The sequence below is a fragment of the Acinonyx jubatus genome, chromosome C1 (assembly GCF_027475565.1).
Source record: "Acinonyx jubatus isolate Ajub_Pintada_27869175 chromosome C1, VMU_Ajub_asm_v1.0, whole genome shotgun sequence".
Lineage (NCBI taxonomy): Eukaryota > Metazoa > Chordata > Mammalia > Carnivora > Felidae > Acinonyx > Acinonyx jubatus.
The window spans coordinates 108,783,869-108,797,239 of record NC_069381.1 but is presented as its reverse complement, the minus strand read 5'-3'; positions in this window follow the sequence as shown (position 1 = coordinate 108,797,239).

The window sequence follows — 13,371 nt, the reverse complement described above, 5'->3', positions numbered from 1 at the left end:
TCCAAGGCAGGCTCTGCACTGGGGCTTGAGCTCATGAACCGTGAGATCATGACCGGAGCTGAAATCAAATGCGATGCTCAACCGACTGAGCCACCCAGGGGCCCCAAGGAGGTTGAATTTTATTTTAAACAACATTTAAACATCTGGCTTCCTGTAATGGCCAGAGTGTCTTGTATCAGACTAACTCTCCTACTGATAATTATATACATTTTATATACATTTTTGAAATGCACTGTAAATTTTGAAATGCACTGTAAAGTGAGGAAAGTGGCCAGAGACAAGCAAAACTGGAGGGGACTCATCCACTGAAAGAAGAGTAACACACTGGACAAGATCACATTTAAGTGACGGTTCCTCACGTAGCCCCACAGTGAATACAACAAAAAGTGGCAATCTCACAAGGTTGAGGAGCCAACTCAGAATTCAGGGTTGTTGGAGCAGCTTGGAAATTGAAAGGGAAATCCCAGAAAGAGGAAAACACAGAGCCTTGAGTTCACCTGTCATACTCCCCTCCAATTCTTGGTTGACTCCTAAATTATGCATGAGTTGGGTAGGATTCCAGAGAGCCCAACAGAAAGCAACTGGAAGTCTGGAGAAGGTCAGCAGAGATTTCAGCAGATGTCTGGTGCTGGGGAGGGAAAGTTTGGAATTTATGACCCACCAGGTTAGAGAGACATAGTGAATTTTGGGGGCTTTCATTGAAAACCTGGAAAGCCATGCTTTAGAATGAGAACCACATCTGAGAACACTGGTTGAGGCCCTAGGACTAAGGGCAAAACTAAAACAGACCCACTCTACTAAAGCCTAAAATTGAGCCTTCAAAAAAATCAAGGCAATCTGCTAGTAACTTGACTGCCTACTAAACAAAACTCAACAATTCAAAGTCTCCACACTGTATCACCCAGAATGTCCAGTATACAATTACAAATCAGGAGCCATCAGAAGAAATGTATGATGCACAACCAAGAAAAAATCAAACAAATCCCCCAATAAGCAAGATGTTGAAATTACTGAATAAGAATTTTAGAATAATTATAAATACCTTAAAGGATCTATAGAAAAGGACAGACACAAAGATGAAGATGTGGAGAATTTTACAAGAGACATACAATTTTTAAAAGTCTCATGGATGGGCTTACAATATTAAACACTGCAAAAGAAAGGATAAGTGAATGTGAAGACAGGCTAATAGATATTATCCAAGTTGAATAGCAAAGAGGGAAAAAAAAACAGATAAATGAACAGAGATGTAACAACTTGTGAGGCAATAGTGAAAATATAAAATATGCTAAGTGGAACACTAGAGGAAAAAGAAAATATTTGGAGGAAAAGAAACAAGCAAAATGTTTCAGAGAAATATTAGCTAAAAAATTTCAAAATGTGATTAAAATATCAATATCCAAAAACCTCAGTGACCCTCTGTAATAGTTTTTAAAAAAATTCTAAAACCAGTTTTGAGGCCTTGGCTAGAGACCAGTGAATTATCTTGAGCATCCAATTAAGTTCATACCATCAACCACTTTACTGGTTGGATATGCACATTCTGGGCCACTGTACACCCACCCTAATCGCCCAAAACCATATACCAGACAGCCAGCGGCAGCTCCCAAGCCCCACAGCCCACTGGAATTGTTCAAATTAGCTAGTCCTAATCTTTTTTACCCTTCCTTGCCCATTCATTCCTGGGGAAACCATTATAAAAATTCTTTCCCACAGTTCCTATCTTGCCTTTTTCTTCAAGACCAACTCTAGTGTTTCCCCTGAGTGATCCTGCATGGTGTGAACTGTGAGCATCACAGAACTCTGACACTCTTCAGGTTTCTAACCATATGTCACCCCACCACCCAAAAGCAGGCCACACCTTAGGCACATCTTAGTCAAATGCTGAATACCAGAGATAAAATCTTTTCAAAGTAGCCAGGAAAAATAAAAAAGACACATGATACACAAGAACAGCAATAGGAATGACAGTTGACTTTTCAGCAGGAAAAAAAACAGATGACAGCGGAATAACATTTTTAAAGTGCTGAAAGAAGGCAAAGCTGTTTTAGCATTCTATGTGTGGGGGAAATGTTCTCTGAGAATGAAAATGAAATAAAACATTTCAGAATAATTGAATGCAAATAGAATTCATTCCCAGTAGATCTGGACTATAAAAAATGGTAAAGATCCCTCAGGCTAAAAGGGAAATGATGCCAGATAGAAATTCAGATCAACAGGAAAGAATGGAGAGTACTGGAAATAGTAAATATGCAGGTAAATATACTATTTTTTTTCTTTAAGATATTATTGATTGTTTAAACCAAACTTGATACCTATATGTCATAGGCATAATAGTTATATAGATAGAAGTAAAATATATGACAATTGCACAAAAGATGGGAGCTATAAGATTCTTATGTTATATGTGAATTGGTGTGATAGTAATGCAAGATAAACTGATAAGCTGAGGAAGCATATTGTTTTCCCTAGAGTAACCATTAAAAACCAAATATGAAGTTATAGCCCTCCCCAACCAAATGGGAGATAAAATTCAGTACTTAAATTTTTTAAATAATAAAAAAAAAAGCCTATAATAATCAACCCAATAGAGGCAAGAAAGGAGGAACAAAGGAACAAGTACAGAGGAGATAAATACTAAACTAACAGCTAAACAGCAGACTTTAAACTGAAAAAAATCAAGATTTGCATCATATATTAATAGTTTTAAATATTCTAAGTAAGAGATTTTTAGATTGTGTTTTAAAAAATAATTTACAAGAATTAACAGTTAATAGAAATAGGTTGAAATTAAGAAATATACCACCCAAACATAAGAAAACTGGTGTGGCTATGTTAATGTCAGGCAAAGTGAAATTCAAGACATTACCAGAGGATTACAAAAAGGACATTCTATAATGATAAAAGTCAATCAAGAAGACATTAACAATCCTAAATATATATGTACCTAATGACATTAATTTACAATGCATATGGGGTCAATCACTATTAAACTGGGAAAAGCTATTGCAATAAACTATTTTGGAACTCTGGAACATGTTTGGACACTTACAACAACCAGCATAGTGCTTCATGAAGAAGCGTCTGATCTTGTGTGAATGGCATGCATGAACTAACTACCACTTCCTATTTTTTTGGCACCACTTTGGCCATGGGGACAGCAGCCTGTGTTCTTGGAGTAGATGGATGGTGCTAGTGTGGACAGAGATGACCTTGTTCTCAAAATATTTGGATCCATACATTTGAGCTGGTCTAGTGATATGTGAGGAACTGGCACAGATACTTGCCTTGGTTTGGGCCCTCAGTAGCAGTGGCTTACACTGGTGTCATCCTTCAGAAGATTTACAGAGACAGGACCCTCTTCTTTTCCTTGTTGGAGACAGACATTTAAAGAAATTGTTCTCAGGTCACTGCTTGACTACAGAGACAATGGGATAGAAACTTCAGGAACCACACAAAAGGAATACATACTTTGCAAAAATAGTTTGGGAAAGTCACAATCATATGGCTTTGCCCTCGATAAACAAATATCATCAACCCCTGAGGATTGGGAAAATTAGATTTCCAGATTTAGCATATTATAAAATCCCAGAATGTCCATTTCTTAAAAAACAAACAAACAAAAAAAAAAACAAGTGAAAAACATAAAGAAACAGAAAAATATGGCTCACCCACAGGAAAAAAACGATTTGACAGAACTATCCTTGAAAAAGCCCAGACATTGGAATTATTAAAGACATTGAATCAACTGATTTAATATGCTCGATGAGCTAAAGGAATCCATGGACAGAAAACTAATGGAAATCAGGAAAATGACATAAGAACAAAATGAAAATATATTAAAAAAAATAGAAATGATAAACAACCAAATTGTGCAGCTGACAAGTACACTAAGTGACATAAAATGTTCACTGAGGGTATTCAAAGGCAGATGTGTATATGAGCAGGCAGAAAAAAAAGACCAGAGAATTAAAGACTAGGACAGTTGAAATTATCCAGTTTGGTTGGGGGGGGGCGCAGAAAGAAAAATGAAGAATCTGAGGGATTAATGGGACACTATCAAGTGTACCAACATATGCATTGTAGGAGTCCTAGGAGGAGAAGAAAGTGCAGAAAAAGTATCTGAGGAAGAGATTGCCACAATCTGTTGAAGGACATGAATCTACACATCCAAGAAGCTTAAAACAAAGCAGGATACATTCAGAGATCCACACCAAGACATAAGTCAAATTGTTGAAACCAAAGACAGAATTTTGAAAGCAGCAAGAGAGAAGCAGCTCATCAAGTACAAGATCAGACTAATAACCAAATTCTCACCAGAAACCATGGAAACCAGAAGGCAGTGGGATGACATTTATGTCCTTTAAAAACAAAAACAAAACCCCTCTCAACCAAGAATTCTATATCTGGCAAAACTATCTTTGAAGAAATTAAGATACTTCTAGATAAACAAAAGCTGTAAGATGTCATTAACAGTAGACCTGCCTTACAAGAAATGCCATTAGGGAATATTTCTGGCTGAAACTCAGACAGTAACACAAAGCCATAAGAACACTGGTAAATGTAACTACATAGACAAATATAAAAACCTCATTTACTTTTAGCTTATAACTCATCTTTTTTCTTTTTTTAAAAAAATTATCTTTTTTAAAAAATGTTTTATTTATTTTAGAGAGAGCATGAGTGGGGGAGGGGCAGAAGGAGAGAGGAACAGAGGATCTGAAGCGGGCTCTGCTCTGAGAGCAGTTAGCCTGATGCAGGGCTTGAATTCATGAACCGAGAGATCATGACCTGAGTCGAAGTTAGGTGTTCAACTGACTGAGCCACCCAGGCACCCCTCATCTGTTTTCCTATATGATTTAAAAGGCAAATGCATAAAACAGTACTTGAAAATGTATATTAATGAGCACAAAATGTATAAGGATGTAATTGGCAAAATAATAGGAGAAGGAGAGAAGTATATAGGAGCAGAATATATACTATTGAAACCAAGTTGCTATTCAAACTAAGTTGTTATAAATAAGTTTAAGATGTTAATTGTAATTCCTGACATAACCACTAGGAAATAATTTTTAAATATATAGAAAAGTAAAGTAAAGAAGAAAATAGAACATACACTGCAAAATTTTAAGTAAACATAAAAAAAATGAATAACAGATTAATTGAGGAACAAAACGTGTGGCATACGGAAAACAAAAAGCTAAATGGCTGAAGTAGATCATGTCTTATCTGTATTTACTCCAAATGCAATGGGTTAAGCTACCTTATTAATAGACAGAGACTCGCAGATTGGGGGAAAAAACTCATCAACTATCTACATGTTGTCAACAAGAGACTTAAAATACAAAGACACAAAAAAGTTGAAAGTAAAACGATAAAAAAAAGATATCTCATGCAAATAGTAACCAAAAGAGAGATAGAGAGACTTATATTATCTGACAAAATAGACTTTAATTAAAAAAATTTACAAGAGATGAAGAAGGACATTATAGGAGCTCCTGGGTGGCTCAGAGTGTTGAATATCTGACCCTTGATCTCGACTCAGGTCATGATCCCCATGGTTCATGGGATCAAGCCCTGCATTGGGCTCTGCACTGACAATGTGGAGCCTGCTTGGGATTCTCTGTCTCCCTTTCTCTCTTCCCCTCCCTTGCTCTCTCTCTCTCTCAAACTAAATAAACTTGAAAAGAAGGACATTATATATTGATAAAGTATTTAATCCAGCAAGAAGATATAACAATGACAAACTTGACCACACATAAGAAAAGGGCCCCAAAATATATGACGCAAAATTGGACAGAATTAAAGGGAGAAATACAGTTTTACAGTAACAGGCGGACACTTCAGTGCCCATTTTCAAAAATGGATAGGTCAGACAAGATTAATGACATAAAGAGGACTTTAACAACAACCTAAAACAAGTGGACCTAACAGACATAAACAGAACACTCCCACAACAGTACAGCACGTAATCTTCTCAAGTGCACATGGAACATCATCCAAGACACACAAAAACATTCTTCATGAGTTTTAAAAGACTGAAATCATATAAAGTATCTTCTGATGGCAATGGAATACAACTAGATATCAATAATTGAAAGAAACTGGAAATTTCAGAGTAATAAAATCCACAAAAATTAACAGACTTTTAACGAATGGGTAAAAAAAAAAGTCACAAGGGGAATTTTTAAAAATATAATATTCCAAAATTTGTGGGAAGAAGTGCTAAGAGGGAAATTTTTAACAGTAAATGCCTGCATTAGAAAGGAAGAGAATCTCAAGTTAATATCCTAACTGTAAACCTTAAGGAACTAGAAAAAAGAAGAGCCAACTAAAGCAGAAGGAAGGAAACAATAAAGATTAGAGCAGATATACATGGGTTAAAGAGTAGAAAACCAGGGGTACCTGGGTGGCTCAAGCAGTTAAGTTTCCAATTTCAGCTCAGGTCTTGATCTCATGGTTCATGAGTCCCACCCCTACATTGGGATCTCTGCTGTCAATGCAGAGCCCACTTCAGATCCTCTGTGCCCCCCACTCTCTAACCCTCCCCTACTCTCTCTCAAAAATAAACAAACTTTAGAAAAGAGAGAGTAGAAAAACAACAGAGAAAATCAATGATGCCAAAAGTTTGTTCTTTGAAAATATTGACAAACCCTTAGGTTCAGGGAGAGAGAGGGGTGAAGGATAAGAGGGAGAAAGAAGACTTAATTAAAATCAGAAATGAAGTGGAGACATTATTACTTAAATAACAGAAATAAAGTGGATTATAAGAAAATACTATGAACAATTATAAGCCAGCAGTTGAATAACCAAGATTAAAAGGAAAAATGTTTATAAACACACAAATTACCAAAACTGATTCAAGAAAAAACAGAATTTAGACTAGACATATAACAAGTAAATAGATTTAATCAGTGACCAACAACCTCCCAACAAAGAAAAGCCTAGGAACCAGTGGCTTACTGGTGAGTTCTACCAAATATTTAAGATGAATTAAAACCAATCCTTCTCAAACTCTTGCCCAAAAAATGAAGTAGAGAGGGAACCCTTCCTAACTCATTCTATGAGGCTAGCATTGCCCTGACAGCAAAATGAGACAAAGACACCCCAAGAAAACCAAAGTCCAATATCCCTTATGAATAGATGCAAATGCCCCCATAAAAGATAACCAAATGGAATGCCAGTAGATAAGGACTATACTCCATGAGCAAGTGGGATTTATCCCCAGGGCAAGTGTGGTTCAATGTATGAAAATTATTCACTGTAATATACCACGTTGATAGAAAGAAGCAAGGAAAAACACCACATGATCTCAACTTGTGCAAAAAAAAAAAGTCATCTGATAAAATCCACTTCCCTTTCATGACAAAACACTCAATAAACTAGGAGTAGATGGAAATGTTCATTATGTGATAAAGGCCGCATATGAAAAACCAGCAGCTGGGGCGCCTGGGTGGCTCAGTCGGTTAAGCGGCCGACTTCGGCTCAGGTCATGATCTCGCGGTCCGTGAGTTCGAGCCCCGCGTCAGGCTCTGTGCTGACAGCTCGGAGCCTGGAGCCTGTTTCAGATTCTGTGTCTCCCTCTCTCTGACCCTCCCCCGTTCATGCTCTGTCTCTCTCTGTCTCAAAAATAAAAATAAAAACGTTAAAAAAAATTAAAAAAAAATCCCAGCAGCTAATATCACACTCACTGGTGAAAGTCTGAAAGCTTTTCTTCTAAGATCAAGAACAATATGAGAATGCCCACTTTGTCACTATTCATTATAGTGCTGCCAGTACCAATAGGAAAGAAAAAAAAAATGGTTACCAAACTGGAAAAGAAGAGGTAGTTACGTCTGTTTGCAGACAACACAATATGTAGAAAACTTCTAAGGAACCCACAAAGAAGGTTGAATTTAGTGATGTTGTAGGATACAAAATTGACAGACAAAAATCAGTTGTATCTCTATACACCAGGAATGAACAACCCAAAAAGGAAATTAAGAAAACCTTTACATTTACATAGCATCAAAATAATAAAATTCTTAGGAATAAACTTACCAAGGGGGAGAAATACTGTACACTGAAAACTGAAATTCATTGCTGATGGAAATTAAAGAAGACCTAAACAAATGGAATGACATGTCACATTAGAGGACTGGAAGACTTAATATTGTTAAAATGACAGTACTTCCCAAATTTATCTGTAGATTTAAAGCAAATCCTTATCAAAATCCCCACTGGGATTTTCTACAAAAATAGAAAAACTCACCCTAAAATTCATATAGAATTTCAAGGGACTCTGTATAACCAAAGCAACCTTGATAAAGAAGAACAAAGTAGGAGGACTCACACTTTGCTTACTGCAAAGCTACCACAGTCAAAACAGTGACACCATCATAAGAATAGAGATATAGACTGATGGAATAGAATAGAGATGCTAGAAATAAACCCTTACATTTATGATTCATTTTTGACAAGAGTGTCAAGACAACGTAAAGGAGTAAAGGCAGTGTTTTTAAAAAATGGTGCTGAGACAAATGTATAGCCACATGCGAAAGAATGGAGTTGAATCCTACCAAGTTAGTGATAGATCATTGGTTGTTTGTTTGTTTTTGAGAGAGAGAGAGAGAGAGAGAGAGAGAGAGAGAGAGAATGAGTGGGGGAGGGGGAGAGAGAGAGGGGGACAGAGGATCCTGAGCAGGCTCTGTGGTGACAGCAGTGAGTCCAATGTGGGGCTCGAACTCATGAACTGAGATCATGACCTGAGCTGAAGCTGGACGCTCAACTGACTGAGCCCCCCAGGGGCCCCCCAAGTTAGTGATAGTTTCTTAATCATGACACCAAAAGCACAGATAACAAAAGAAAAAATTGGACTTCATCAAAACTTTAAGAGTTTGTCCATCAAGGGACACTATCAAGAGAGTGAAAAGACAAGCCACAGAACAGAAATAATATTTGTAGATTATATATCTGATAAGGGGTTAGTATCCAGAATAAAGAAACTCTTACAATTCAACAGGAAAAAAAAAAAAGCAAACAAAAACCCACTTAATTACAAAATGGGTAAAATGCTGGAATAGACACTTCTCCAAAGAAGAGACACAAATTGTCAATAAGCACAACAAAATATCCTCAAATGTCCTAATTAACCATGAGGAAAATGCAAATCAAAACCCAATTTAAACGTCTCCAACCAGGAGGGGGTCCTGGGTCGCCCAGTCGGGTAAGCATTCCAACTCTTGATTTTGGCTCAGCTCATGATCTCACGGTTCGTGGGATAGAGTCCCAGGTGGGGCTCTTCCTCTCTCTCTGTCCCTCCCCCATTTGCTCTCTCTCTCAAAGTAAATAAACATTAAAAATATTCCAACCATAATTATGTACTAATCTGTGTCTATTTTCAGTTCTGTCAATTATTGTTCCATGTAATTTTGTTACATTTTTTATTGTGGTAAAATACACATACCATAACATTTACTATTTTAACCATTTTTACATGTAAAATTTAGTGGCATTAAGTACATTCACAACGTTGTGCATCCAATACCATTATCCATCTCCAAAACTTTTCATCATCCTATACCAAAACTGTACCCATTAAACAACTCCCCACTGTCTCCTGCCCTAGCCCCTCATCACCTCTATTCCACTTTCTGTCTTTATGAATTTGATCCTTTTAGGTGCCTCTTATAAGGGGAATTACACAATATCCTTTTGTGTATGCCTTATTTCATTTAACATAATGTCCTCAATATTGATCTATGCTGTAGTATGTCTTAGTTATCTCAAGCTTCCGTAACTAAATACCACAGACTGTTTAAACAACAGAAATTAATTTCTTACAGTTGTGAAGTCTGAAAGCCTGAGATCACAGTGCTGGCATGGTCAGGTTCTGCTGATCATGGCCATCTCTTTGCTGTGTCCTCAGATGGCAGAGAGAGAGAGAGAGAGAGAGAGAGAGTCCCCATGTCCCTTTCTCTTCTTATAAAGACAGTAATCCCATCATGAGGTCCCTACCCTAATGATGTCATCTAAACCTAATTATCTCCCAAAGGCCCTATCTCCAAATAACATCACATTGGGGATTAGGGCTTCAAAATATGAATTTTGGTAGTGGGGACAGAATTCAGTCCACAGCATAGTGTGTATCAGAATATAGTTCCTTTTCAAGCTTGCAGAATATTTCTTTATAAAGCATTTTATCCATTCATCTGTCATCGACTTTTGGGTTGCTTCTGTCTTTGGGCTATTATGAATAATGATGCTATGAATATTGGTGTACAGCTATCTAGTTGAGTCCCTGCTCTCAATTCTTTTGAGTAAACATCTAGAACTGGAATTGCTGGATCATATGGTCATTCTATATAACTTTTTAAGGAACTGGCACATGATTTTCCAGAGCAGCTGTACCATTTTACATGCCTACTGGCAATGCACAAGTGTTTCAATTTCCCCACATCTTTATCAATGCTTGTTTTCCTTTTTTGCAATAGCCATTCTGTTGGGTGTGAAGTGGTATCTCATTGTGGTTTTGATTTGTATTTCCCTAATGACAAATGATGCTGAGCATCTTTTCATGTGCTTATTGGTCATTTGAATATATTCCTTGGAAAAATGCCTTTGCCTATTAAAAAATTTCTGGGTTTTTTAAATTATGAATCAACAGGGTTCTTTATATACTCTGGATACAAGACTCTCATCAGATATATGATTTGGAAATATTATCTCTCATTCTGCAGGTGTCCTTTCACTTTTGACAGTGTCTTTTGGAGAAAAAAACTTTAATTTCAATTATGTCAAATTTATCTATTTTTTTTTTCTGTTGCTCATGCATTTTGTCTTATCTAAGAATCCATTGCCAAATTCAAGGACATGAAGATTTACTTCTACACTTTCCTTCTAGGGAGTTTTATAGTTTTTAGCACTTACATTTAGGTCTTTTATCCATTTTGAGTTAATTTTTATTATGGTGTAAGGTAAGGGTTTAACTTAATTATTTTGCACATGGCTTTTCATTTGTCCCAGCACCATTTGTTGAGAAGATTATTCCTTCCCCCATTAAATAGTCTTGACTTTAGGGAACCTAGGTGGCTCAGTCAGTTGAGCATCCAACTCTTGATTTCGGCTCAGCTCATGGTCCTGGGGTCCCAGGGTCATGGGATTGAGCCCCACATTGGGCTCCATGCTGAGCATGGAGCCTGCTTAAGATTCTCTCTCTCTCTCTGTCTCTCTCTCTCTCTGTCTCTCAGGGTGCCTTGGTGGCTAGGTCGGTTCAATGTCCAACTTTGGCTCAGGTCATGATCTCATGGTTTGTGGGTTTGAGTCCCATGTCAGACTCTGTGCTGACAGCTCAGAGCCTGGAACCTGCCTCAGATTCTGGATCTCCCTCTCTCTCTGCCCCTCGTGCTCTGTTACTCTCACGCTTTCTCTCTCAAAAATAAACATTAATTTTTTTTAAATAAAAAGTAAAAAAGATTCTCTCCCTCCCTCCCTCTCACTCTCTTTCTCTCTCTCTCTCTTTCTCTCCGTCTGCCTGTCTCTTCCACTCACATGCTCTCTTTCTTTCTAAAATAAAAAAAGTTTCAACATCATTGTTTAAGCTCATTTGAATATATACATTATTTCTTTTTTTTAACATTGTTTTTAAAGTTTATTTATTTATTTTGAGAGAGCAAAAGCTGCATGCAAGGAGGGGAGGGGCAGAGAGAGAGGGAGAGAATCCCAAGCAGGTTCCACATTGTCAGCACAGAGCCTGATGTGAGGCTTGATCCCATGAACCGTGAGATCATGAACTGAGCCAAGATCAAGAGTCAGACACTTAACTGACTTGAGCCATCCAGGTGCCCCATCAGCGTTTATTTCTGGATTCTCCATTCTATTCCATTCATCTGTATGTCTGTCTTAAGACAGTACCACACTATTTTGATTATTTTTGCTTTATAGGTAGTTTTGACAAAGAAATGTGAGCCCTCCTACTTTGTTCTTCTTTATGAAGACTATTTTGCTACTCTCAGTCCCATAAAGTTCATACGAATTTTAGAATAGCTTGTCAATCTCTGACAAAAAAAGGCAGCTGGGATTCCTATAAGGATTGTGTTGAATCCGTAGATTAATTTGTGGGATATTGCTATTTTAACAATATTAGTTCTTCCAGCCCATGAACAAGGATATCTTTCCATGTATTTAGATTTTTAATTTCTTTTAACAGTGTTGTACCATTTTCAGAATGTAAGTTTTGCACTTATTTTGTTAAATGTACGAAGTATTTTATTCCTTTGCTGGAATAAATAAGTATTTATTCCTTATGCTGTTGTAAATGACATTTTTTTCTTAACTTCATTTTCAGATTATTCATTGCATATTTCTACAAATACAATTGATTTTGTATATTGAGCTTGTATTATGTAACTTTACTGAACTAGTTTAATAGCTTTTAGTGGATTTCTTCAGGATTTTCTAGATATAAGATCACATCATCCATAAATATAGTTTTACTTTCTTCCTTTCAATTCTGGATATCCTTATTTCTATTGCCTAATTTCCCTGGCTAGTACTGTCAGTACAATTTTGAATAGAATTGGTGGTTTTGAACATCCTTGCCTTGTTCCTGATCTTAGTGGGGAAAACATTCTGTCTTTCAACATTAAGCATGATGTTAGCTATTAGTTTTTCATAGATGCCCTTTATCAAGCTGAATAAGTTCCCTTATTTTTCTAGTTTGTTGAGCTTTTATCATGAAATTTGTTGGATTTTGTCAAATGTTTTTTCTATGTCTATTGAAATGATCATGTGTTTTTTGTTTTTTATTGATATGGCATATTTTAGTAATGAATGTTTAGATGTCAAACCAACCTTAAATTCCTGTGATAAATCCCATTTGGTTAGAGAGTATAATTCTCTCTCTCTTTTTTTTAACATTTATTTATTTTTGAGACAAAGAGAGAGAGAATGAGACAGAGGAGGGGCAGAGAGAGGGAGACACAGAATCTGAAGCAGGCTCCAGGCTCTGAGCTGTTGACACAGAGCCCGAGACAGGACTTGAACTCACAGACTGTGAGATCATGACCTGAGCCCAAGTCGGGTACTTAACTGACTGAGCCACCCAGGTGCCCTGTGGTCATGGATATAATTCTTTTTATACGTTGCTGGATTTGGTTTGCTAGTATTTTGTTGAATATTTTTTCTGTCTATTTCATAAGAGATATTGGTCTGCAGATTTTTCTCTTGTAATGTCTTTGTTTGATTTTGGTATCAGGGTAATACTGGCTTCCTTTTAAATGGGAATTAGAAAAATTTTTTTGTGAGTAAAATAAATTCAAATTTACAATGTGGTTACCAAAGACTATGAAATATATTTTTAATAAAACTCAAAACAGAATAAGGTTGATAATC